The sequence below is a fragment of the Sciurus carolinensis genome, chromosome 4 (assembly GCF_902686445.1).
Source record: "Sciurus carolinensis chromosome 4, mSciCar1.2, whole genome shotgun sequence".
Taxonomy (NCBI): Eukaryota; Metazoa; Chordata; class Mammalia; order Rodentia; family Sciuridae; genus Sciurus; species Sciurus carolinensis.
Window position 1 is genome coordinate 136,276,164 of NC_062216.1, and position 11,948 is coordinate 136,288,111.

An 11,948-nucleotide genomic window follows, 5' to 3' on the forward strand; every position below is an offset into this window, starting at 1 on the left:
TCTTCCTTTACCTTAGGTCTGTAGTCCTAAGGCTATAATCTTTGGCAAAGCCCATTGTTTTAGACAGCTGTTGCATTGCTGTGACCAAAATACATGATAAGAACAACTTAGAAAAAGGAAAGTTTACGTGGGGCTCACAGATTCAGAGGTCTCAGTCCATAGATAGTTGGCATCCTTGCTCTGAGTAAAAGGCAGAAAATCATGACTAAGGATGTTGTGGAGAAAAGCTGCTTCCCTCACAGCAGCTAGGAGACAAAGTGGGTGGGTGGATAGGGGCCACAGGAAGGATGCGCCCTTCCAGGACATCTCCAGCGACCCCCCTCTTCCAGCCATGCCCCACCCGCCTACAGTTACCTACCATCTATCTAGTCCATTCAGACTAGAGCAGACTGATTAGGTTATAGCTCTTACAATTCAGTCATTTTAACTCTGAACCTTACTGCATTAACACAGGAGCCTTGAGGGGATGCCTCATATCCCAACCGTAACACCCATCAAGTCTATAAATGCTCTTCATTTGTTCCCCACCCCTTCTAAGATTTACTCCTTGGGCTCTGCACAATGTTATGGATTTGTATTTGGTGGCATAAGGGTTATCTCTGGTTCCTGGTCCAAGGGTTTTCTCAGATGACTCACTGGTACCACTCACATGTTTTTTTCTTTCTTGAAAGTTACAGCTACTGTTTTCCATAGTAAATTGATTTACATATTTATCTCAATGCTTTTTTTCCCCTTCCTCATCACATTTAGTTTCAATTCCTCTTGATTAGTTTAGCTAGCCTCCAGGCAAACACATTTTCCAAGGGGAAGATAGTGCTTGAGCTTGACAAAGCTTAGAAAATAAGATGAAAATAGAGAAGGCATTCTAGCGAAATGAACGGTACAGCGTTAGAAAGATAAATATGTGACTGGGGAATATTATGTAAATAATTGTGGGATTTCTTAAAGAAAACAGTGAAAGTTCAGGTAGAAATAATAGGTATGGGTCACAAAAATAGCCTTGAATTTCAGGTTGAAAATACTGAATCTTATAGAGTTTTTAAATTTAATGTGAAGTTGAGCCATATTGCACAAATTATATTCCAAGTAGATTATAGAGGATGTGATGTATAGAAGACAATGGGGGATACAAAGCAGATACATAGGTTTGTATAAAAATTGGAACTGACATTCTATAGAAAAGAAGTGAAAAATTCAAGGGATAATAAGGAAAGTAGATGATACCAAAGAAAAAACACAATGGTAAGAGACTTTATTTTTTTCATTTTGAGAAAATAGTATCAGTGATACATATGGGAAGAGTAACTGGGAGATAAAGAATGAATTTGTGTTGTTCATGGTGAATTCAGGTACTTTTCAGGAGGCTTTGGATGAGAACATTGTTAAATGGAGTTACTTTATAGTTAATAATGACCAAGAAACAGAATCCAGGGTCTTCTGAATTAAGAAGCACAATGTGTGGTAGACTGTGAGGCATGCTATATTATAACTTTTTCAGTTGCAAGTTATAGAAATGTAGCTTGATTTAGTATAAGCAATAGATATTTATTGGAATACTGGTATAACTCAGACTTTGCCAGTCCAGGGGCTTAAGGAACAGGAGCTGGGGTTTGGCCAAAACCCAAACTCTTTCAGACCCTACATCTCTCTTTGCTTGTCTCACCCCTACTCCCCCACCAAACATTCCACCTCTGTTAAAAAAGGTGATTGGTGAACAATTCTGGAATCAATTTCTCTTTTCTAAAGAGAAACCAATTCCCCATAAAATCTGGGGGAAGGGCTCTGATTGGTCTGGTTTGAGTGATATGTTCATTCCTGAACTACTCAGGAGAAAAAGAATGGCTAAGGTCCACCTCTGTGGACAGGAAGGTGGAATATATCACCAGAAGTAGAGGTAGAGGGAAATATTGTAACTGCAAAGAAAAGAAACCATAGTTTTGAATAAGATAGCTCAGCTTACACCTCCCAATTTGATGATGTGGGAATGACTAAAACATATTTACAAGTGAATAACTGTACTGCATGTTAATACCAATGCATGCTACGTCAGTCCATTGTCCAATATTATCACCAGTGATTAAAAACAAAACTAAAAAGGATGGGCTGACACCAAAGTAAAATAACTTTGGATGTATACTTTGTCTAATAGCAAATTTCTATGCCTCTGAGCCATAAGGATATCATCGAAGACATTGTCTTCCTTTAAAATAATTAGGATCAAACATGGTGACAAAGAAGTTTTAGGATGTGCAAAGGAAAACTCTGATTGTTGCAGAAAGTAAACAGCTTAGTATATGTCACTGGCATAGAATAGTCAAAAGTATAAAAATGACAGACCATCAACCTATGACAACTTGACTCTGACCAAGTCAGGAAGCTACTGATGATGTAAATTAGACTGTTCTATAACAAAAACCATGAATCAACTGATATTTGGAGAAAGCAGAAATTATGAAGAGGAGTCAAGGCAACCAGGGGATGAGGGAAAAAAGACAGCACGTGAAGAGAGAAGTAGAAATGAAGCTGTTGAGCCCTTGGATGTCAGGATATAAGACGTTTGAATTAATAGACATGCTGCTGAGACAGTAACAAGATAAAAGGTCTTTAGAGCTGTTTTGATGCACTGAACAGCATCTTGGTTTTCCATGAGGTCTGACTATGGGGCAGTTAGGGTTGCTTCCTATTGGATTTACTTTGCCATGAATCTTGTGTGGTTCTCAAAAACTGCAACAGTCCCTTCTCCCTGTTCCTTGGAATGGAAAGACTCTTCATTTCATATATTGACTTTCAGGCAATATAGGAAGGTAGTGTATCTAATATGGAATCAGAGAATTAGATAAGCCCAGGCACAAGCAACCGTGGCTTGGAGCTCGCCTTCACATTTAGGGTCAGAGCATAGATTAGCCAAATAGAGGGTTTCATTATTGCAAATACCCTGAACTCCAAATACAAAGAAAAGAGTAAGTGACTGGACTCCCCAGATTTTCATTGTGAAATCACCAATCAGTTTGTCATTATTTACCCACTGGGAGATGTAAACATAGGCTAGGTTATTAGCACATTGGAGTACTTTCTGTATAGAATGCAACATCAGAAGAATTAAAAATATGCTCACCAAACAAAACACATTTTAATTATGTAGAATATTGGGATTCATTGTGGCTTATCGGTAAATGTACATAACATAATTTGATCAATTTCAATCCCCAATATCTCTCCTTGACCTCCCCTTCTTCACCTAACAGATCCCCTTCCTCTACTCTGCTGGTCTCCCTTGTATTTTCATGAGGTTCTTTTTTTTTCTTTCTCCTTTTTTTCTAACTTTCACATAACTTTCTGAGTCTGACTTATTTTGTTTAACAAGATATTTTCCAGGTCCATCTGTTTTCCTACAAATGACATAAATTTGTTCTTTTTTTATGTTCAAATAAAATTCCACTGTGTATGTGTACCATATTTTCTTCATTTATCTGTTGATGGACACAAAGGCTATTGTGAATTGTCTGCTATAAACATGGGTATGCATGTATCTCTACAGCATGCAGACCTTAATTCTTTTGGATAAACACCAAGGAAAGGTATAGCTGGATCATATGGTATTTCCATTCCTAGTCTTTGGGGTATCTGATTTCCATAGTGGTTGTACTCATTTACATTTCCACCAGCAATGTACAAGAGTTCTTTTTCCCCCATATCCTCACCCCCATTTATTGTTGTTTGTATTCTTCATGATTACCATTCTAACTAAAGAGAGATGAAATTTCAGTGTGGCTTTGGTTTGCATTTCTCTGTTGTCCAGAAATAGGGAACATTTTTTTCATGTAATTATTGGCCATTTGTGCTTTCTGTTTAGTTTTTTAACCCATTTATTGAATGGGTTATTTGTAAAACATATTTATTTACTCTCTTTTAGTCTACATTTAAAAACAAGTTGTTCATCCTGTAAGACATCAGTAATTGCCTGAATATATCATACTGTTATTTTTCTTCAGACCAGCCTGAAAGACTAAGTTTAACAATGTATTAAGCAATTTTCCCCCCAATGTTTTAAAAACACAATTGCTGTGTAGGCAATGAATAGAAAAGTAAATCATGACTTGGTTTAAAAAAAATGATAGCGTTAATGGCAAAAACTACTTTTGCCTTCTAACTTTGGAAAGATAAAAATTAAAGAGAAACAGAATCACAACCCATCAATTTGGGACAAATAGGCCTGGATTATAAAGCAGGTTGCAAATCCATGGGAAAGAGAGGTCTTAATGTCCTCTGACATTCTGCTGAACTCCTTCAGGGAGGTGATGGGAGAAGATAAATGTAGATAACAGGGGATATGGTATGGGAAGATGAGCTGAGGGAAGAATAGAATTACTTTGTATTAGGTAGATAGGAGTGAAGGTAGGGGAAGGGTTATGGAGGTAGGAAGGATAGTAGAGTGAAACAGACATTATTACCTCATGTACATATATGACTGCATGACCCATGTGATCCTACAGTATGTACAATCAGAAAAATGAGAGATTACACTCCATTTATGTTTGATCTATCAAAATATATAAATGTATTCTACTGCCATGTACAACAAATGAGAACAAAAAAATTTTAAAAAGAGAAATAGACTATTTCTGAATTTACCCCCTTAGGAAAATTCATTTATATGTGTGGTGATAAATTCCAAGCTACCTTTTTCTCATCAAAAGCTGTCAAGTTATCTCTTTCCTCTGAGGCCAGGACTCTGACTCTGAATGAAAATAGTAACAATTTGCATATAAGTAGAGACATTTTTTTAGTACAGTCTGGTGTTCCTACAAGGGCTGACAACTAGACATTGCCTGCTCTTTGTGACATTTTTAGATTCGAGAAAGTTTGGTGCTTCTTCCATCTAACAAGCAGTGTCCTTTCTATAACTTGTGAGAAATGTGATTAGCTGGTGAGATCACAGGTAAAGGAGGCCTGGCTTCAATGGAAAAACCTCATTGATATGGAGTTTCCATTTCATATGTTGTTGGGAATAGTTAACAGGTGAGCCTGTGTACTGGTGGTTAATGTTCCCCACCAGGGAACACAAATCTAAATATCAAATTCATGGAAAGGAAAATGGAAAAGTTCTAAATTGTAGAATACACGAATTAAAATCTAAATCAAAGTCTGGAAATAAGAGATGTGGGTAGTGAGATTTCAATTTCTATTTAAATTTTTTTCCCAGTAATGATTAAACTGTTAAGTAATTGCTATATTCTAACAGAATGGTACAAGTACAATCTGTTTCCCAGAAATGACCTGGTGTTTATTACAGAAGGAAACTTGGCTGCTCTAGAAAAGAAATGCTACTAGAAAACATTTACATTTTTAGAAGAATTAGAGAAGAAGATTCAAAAGTCACTTTAATAAAAAAAAGGCAATATGATTTTCACTTGCACTTTGCTGACAAATTCAAGATTCTAGTTCTTTGGCATGACTCATGGTCTTTATTATACAAACGTATTCTATTTAGACAGGATTCAGGGAGTTTTCTTGGGCTAGCTATTGCTGACAAGTGCATTGATACTAAGAATTGTTATGTCTAGTTTCTTCACCCTTAGTTTTGATAATGTAAAATATTTCGTTTTATTTTTTCCCTTCCAGATGGAATGGATTTTCTTTAGTTTATTAAGTTAGATACAACAGGGACTTTTCCAAAATAAAAAATCTCATGGGGTATTGCAAAGTATTTGTTATACATTGACTATAGTTTATATGAAAAATATTAGACACTCATTTGCTATGTAATAATTATTTAATCATGGAACACAGGGTTATTTTGCTTTTTCTTGGGAATATAAATTTACTTGTGCCCAATATATCATTGTCTAGGTACACAAAGTTGTATTGATATAAATAAGGATACTTGGCTAATAATTAGTACATGAAACTTGCTTCTTTATATAGCTAAAGCGTAAGAAGATATTTAGTGCTCCAACCTTAAATCTTTAAAGCTGAGAGGATATTTATTTCAGAAAAGATAATTTTAAATATCAAAATATAAATTTGCCAAACTGATGTGCTATCTCAGCTGCCAGCTAAGGCAATTGTAGCACTGAGAATACTGATGTAGATTTGTGTTTCAACTTGTGACTCTTCTAAAGGAAGTGACTTTTAATAAATCCAAAATAGAAGGCTGAAATAGGTAGGTGAGTTTTCGAACTCTGCATTCATTCACTCATCAAGCCCTTATTGAAGATTTCTTTTAAAGATAGAAGAAGAATCAGAGATAAAGATCTGAATACTACAGCTTTATTATTAATCAAGTGTCCTGGAAAATGTATTTTAGTTATGTAACTACAATCAGCCTTCCTAATATTTTTCCTACAGAAAAAAAAATCTATGCAGTCAGAAATGCAGGTGTCTCCTTTTAACAGATGGAAAGAGGGCTTTCCAAAATCAAAGACGGAACGCAACTTGAGGCAACACTTGGAAGAAATACAGGAGCAGGAATTTACAGGCTCAGATCCCTCCCCATTATGATCAGTGAGGTGTCATTTTTCCACTTTGGGAAGGAAATAGGCACCTCCATGTTCTTCTGTGCTTTTTCTCTACTGGGGCATGTAAATTTTTTCTCCTATAACAGGTATGGAATAGAGAACTTCCTCTGCTGTCTCCTATCCCTACCTTCCCCACCAGTTTTTGAGCTGAGTGGGCAATTTGCTAGGTGCTGTGTACTATGCACAGTTGGGAAATTAAAAATATCTGATCTCAAAGCAATATTAAGAAGGGGGCTGATACCCAAAGTGCGAAGTGCCAAGAGACATAAAATTTGTCATTCCTCCTGGTCTAGATCTTAGAAAGAACCTAAGTAGAATGAATGCTTAAGTTGAGTTTTGGAAGACAAGCAGGATTTACTTAAGAAGATATAGATGGAAAGGTATTAAGCTTTGGAAAGAACATGAGGTACTGAAAAATCAGAGAATAGTAGTAGTTGGATTAAAAAAATAAAGACTGGATTAAAAAATGGATGAAAGACCTTTTGGAGAGAAAATAAATAAGATATATTATGCAACAGAAATAGAAGAGAAAAATAATTTCATAAAGAAGACTTGAATTTTAGAACCCATGCATTTGTGGAATAATGTTCCTGAATTCAATTACTTGAGAGATGGTCCCAAAATTTCATGACAAATACTAGAATGGTGTTAACTCAATTTTATAGATTTTTCTGAGTTTCAGGGATGGGGATATAACTCGGTAGCAGAGCACTTGCCTAGCATGTGTGAGATCCTGGGTTCAATTCCTAGTATTGCAAAAACAAACAAAAACAAAATGAAACAAAAACAACAGAATAAATTAAATATTTTTCTGAGTTTCAGATGTGCTTCTGTCTGTAAATATTTATGGTGTGGATTATGAGCTTGGGTTCCAATCAGTTTAATGGTTGATGTGAAAGTGGGAATTCACAAAAGTCTTGGGATACATTCCTTTTGAAATTAATAATAGTAATAATAAGTTCTCAAACAAGGAAGGTAGAATTTTATTCTCTCAAAGGCTGTAAGCATATTGAGTCCTTTGCCCTTTGCACATTTTTAAACTGTGGTAGATAAAAAATAGAGGGAAAATGACACCTTTTTAATGTCCTCCAGTTTTGAACACTTCAATTTTATTTCAAGTCGCAGTGCTCTGCATGGAGTTCTCTTACCTTGACTTTTGTATGACAAGTTCTTACTCATTATGTCATAATTCAAATAACACTTTGAAAACCCTTCCTTGTATACTCTAATGTCCCTTCTTCTTTGGGCACTAAATCACATGATCATGCTTCATTTTTTTTTCAGGGTACTTATGAAATTTTCATCTTTATTTAGTTATGCATTTTCTATTTCCTCTAAGAACAAGTTTGTTGGTGTTAGGCACCATTGCTATTCCTATGTACTATTCAGCACACAAAGAAATGCCTAAGAATCAACATGTTATCTGTAAGCATTTGTTGTTTGAATGAACAAAAGAATATATGAATGGGCCATTCTGTCCAATCTGAAGAACTGATAAAATATATAGTGTAAACCTTTCCCAATTTGGAGCAGCAAAAAACTAATCTTTGATATATTCTTATGAAAAAATATGAGTCCCTAGATTAAATTACTCTGTGTGGTACATTTTGTTTTCAAATAAGGTTAGTGAAGTAAACAAAAAGTAAAAAGAATGTATTTCTATTATCCTCCCTCTTCTGAATTTCCATTTTTGTCTGTCAGAAACTTGCTTTGCGTTGGCATGTGAAATTCCTGCATATGTATAGAAATGGTGAGTCAGTGGCTCTATGGAAAGCACTTGGTTAGAAAGATTAAAAAGCCTAACAACATTGGGTCACTTTCTCAGTCTGACGATCGGTGAGCAGTTTTTTTGCCCCCTTGGCCACATTCCCTTGGTTTGTCAGCAAAACCATTACACTGATCCCTCAGAGGAGGTCTCTTTCCTCTGGAAAAACTAACTGTAAAAGAATGGATAAGAAAAAAGGAAAATAGTAGTGACAAAGAAACATTTGTTAAAGTCTTCATAGGGGCTATTTGGTTTAGGGCTGCATATTGTCTGTACTGGATGCTACTAATACTGATCTTCCCCTTCAAGAAGAAATTTTGGAAACCTGCAGGGTCACTATAAGCTTATAGGGGAGAAACTGCAATACCTGAGGTCTGTACTGCTAGAGGGGAAGATAAGGGAACAACATGAAAAAATAAGGGAAGAAAGTATTCCAAACAAATCAAGATTCTTTATTAATAGAATCCAATGACAGTGGTAGAAGAACCATCAGAAAAGGAGGTCAGAATATACATAATTAAAATGATTTGCAAAGCAAAGGATGAGATAAGGGAACACATGCAGACAATGAACAATCACTCCAATAAGCAGTTGAAAGAACAATTGCAGGAAGCAAAAGATCATTTCAACAAAGAGAGATTCTGAAAAAGAACCAAACAGAAATCCTTGAAATGAAGGAAACAATAAACTAAATAAAAAACTCAATGGAAAGCATCACTAACAGATTAGATCACTTGGAACACAGAACCTCAGACAATGAAGACAAAATATTTAATCTTGAAAATAAAGTTGAACAGAGAAGATGGTAAGAAATCATGAATGGAACCTCCAAGAATTATGGGATAACATGAAAAAATCAAATTTAAGAATTATTAGGATTGAGGAAGACAGAGAGATATAAACCAAAAGAACGAACATCCTATTCAATGAAATAAAATCAGAAAATTTCCCAAACCTGAAGAATAAAATGGAAAACTACAAGAGGCTTACAGAACACCAAATGCACAAAATTATGACAGATCCATACCAAGACACATTATAATGAAAATGCCTAACATACATAAAGATAGGATTTTAAGGGCTGCAAGAGAAAAGCACCAGATTACATAAAGGGGGAAAACAATATGGATATCAGCAGATTTCTCAGTCCAGACCCTAAAAGCTAGAAGGACCTGGAACAACATATTTCAAGCTCTGAAAGAACATGATTGCCAACCAAGAATCTTATACCCAGAATAACTAACCTTCAGATTTGAAGATGAAATAAAATCCTTCCATGACAAAGGTTAAAAGAAATTATACATAGAAAGCCTGAGCTACAAAATATTCTCAGCAAAATATTCCATGAGGAGGAAATGAAAAATAAAAATGTAGGTCAGCAAAGAGAGGAACTACCTTAAAGGAAAAGCCAATCAAAGGAGAAATCAAGTCAAGTTAAAAATAAAAAAATAAGCCAAAATAACTGGGAATACAAATCATATCTCAATAATAACTCTGAACATTAATGGTCTAAACTCATCAATCCAAAGACATAGAGTGGCAGATTGGTTTAAAAAGAAAGACCCAACATTAAGCTGCCTTCAAGAGACTCATCTCATAGAAAAGGACATCTACAGACAAAAGGTGAAAGGATGGGAAAAAAACCTACCACACACATGGACTCAGTAAAAAAGAGGGGGTTTCCATCCTTATATCAGATATATAAACAAAATTCTTGGACTGAGCTTTCAAGAATTTTATCCTAGTGTCCTAGAAATAATTGTGAAAAAAAAAAATAGACAAATCTAGTACCTCTATGAAGCATTTCAGTCTGTGCTATGTATCTTCGAGTACCCCTACTTCTGCAACACCAATGCCATATGGTGAAAAAATCAGATTTCAAAAAAACATAATTACCTGGCATTTTCAACTGTTTTAAAAAATCACTTTGAATTTGGGAATGAGCATTGATTTAAAAGAGCCCAAACACCCCTACTGACCCTAAGTGGTTAATTCACAGTCACGATCAGCCTCATATTACTGGTAGTACTGCATTGAGAAATGGAAGACAGTGATTATGGTTCTCCAGCTACAGTTAAAAGCTAAAATTTCACTAGGAAAGATATCTTTGTGCATTCAGAGTACAAAAATATAAAGACATTTTGGTTTAATCACATTTTTAGGAAACACAATTGTTATAACCTTGAAACCATATAACTTTCTGATGCCTGAACATTTTAGAATTTCTTTTTTGGAGGAGGGCACTACTTTCCAATACTTCTGATTGAAATTCTTTGGAGAGCTAATGATATTTGTGCCTATTTTAAGTTCTACCAAAGTGCTGAGCTATTCTGATGTGTCATGATGTGAATTCACATGTCTCAGGAAAAAATTGTCACATATATATATATATATATATATATATATATATATGCATGATCAATTGGGAAGGATGCAGGTTGGAAGAAAGAGAAATTCTAATGTCATGATGGACAAATTTTGGGTTTGGTTTTCTGTTTAAAAAACACTAAAATATTTATTCTTGAAATGGAAGTAATAATAATAATACATGTGAGTTGAATGTTTTAAAATTCTTAAAAGGTATTTTAAAAGATGCAAATATGCTTTTGGACAGTGAGATTTCATAATATATTGATGGCATTATAAGAGTTTATAACTGGACAATATATGTAATTTCACCATTTATAAATTTTCTGGAATAATAAGGAGAATGAGAAAGCATAGTTTCAAAAGAGGACTTTATTTCATTCATAGGAAAATGCAATTGCAAAATGTGTGCTAAATCTAAGTTTACTGAAAGCTAAAGTCTGCTTTTAGTTGTTCATACTCAGTATCCATGATAATCTCTTGAATCAATTAGAATTGTACTTTGTAAGCAAGAAGAGTTTTCTGGGAAATGCAATTTGGATGAAAAACTCTAGAAATCAATATGCTAGCATTAAACCAGGTCTCATCTCTCTTTCCTCAGATTTTCTGTTTTACTTTCTCTTTTCCTGAAACTTTCAGTTTCTACTTCAGTTTATAATCTTTATTTATACTTTTTTGTTTACTTACAGGAATAGTAGTATTATTAGGAAAATCATCTCTATGCATATTGAGAATTTCTGATTCAGTTATGCAAGTTTTAGAATGTCAGCCTGTTCTCAGATCTAAAATTACATTTACTTCACTGAATTCTTTCTCTTTCACAAGGCTCTCGATACTAAAATAAAGTTATCAAGTGGAAATTTTGAAAGAGGTTATCATGTATCATACTGGTTGGAATAATTTGGAATAATTGATTTAAAAATCACATAGCACTTTCTGATGACTACAGAAAAAAGAAGTAATCTTTGATTGCCTAATTTCATGTTGGGTTTCTTCATTGGTTAGTAATCAGTTATAGAGTGAGAGGGGGGAAAATAAAAAGGAATTTTTGCTCATAAATTCTTCACAACTTCAGGGTAAAACTTTGTATTTATTCAAGTTGGGAGAAAATTCATACCTGCTCAAAGACTGGTTGTTCCTTTACAGTTCATTAACCACTGAGGGTTAGAGAGCGTGGAATGGCATTTGGAAGGTGGGGTCAGTCAGCTTGAAGACAGCCCATACTTATGACAATGTGGCGGAGGTCTTTCATGAAGGATGGCCAGCCCAGGCACGTAGACCATTGCCATGTCACTGTA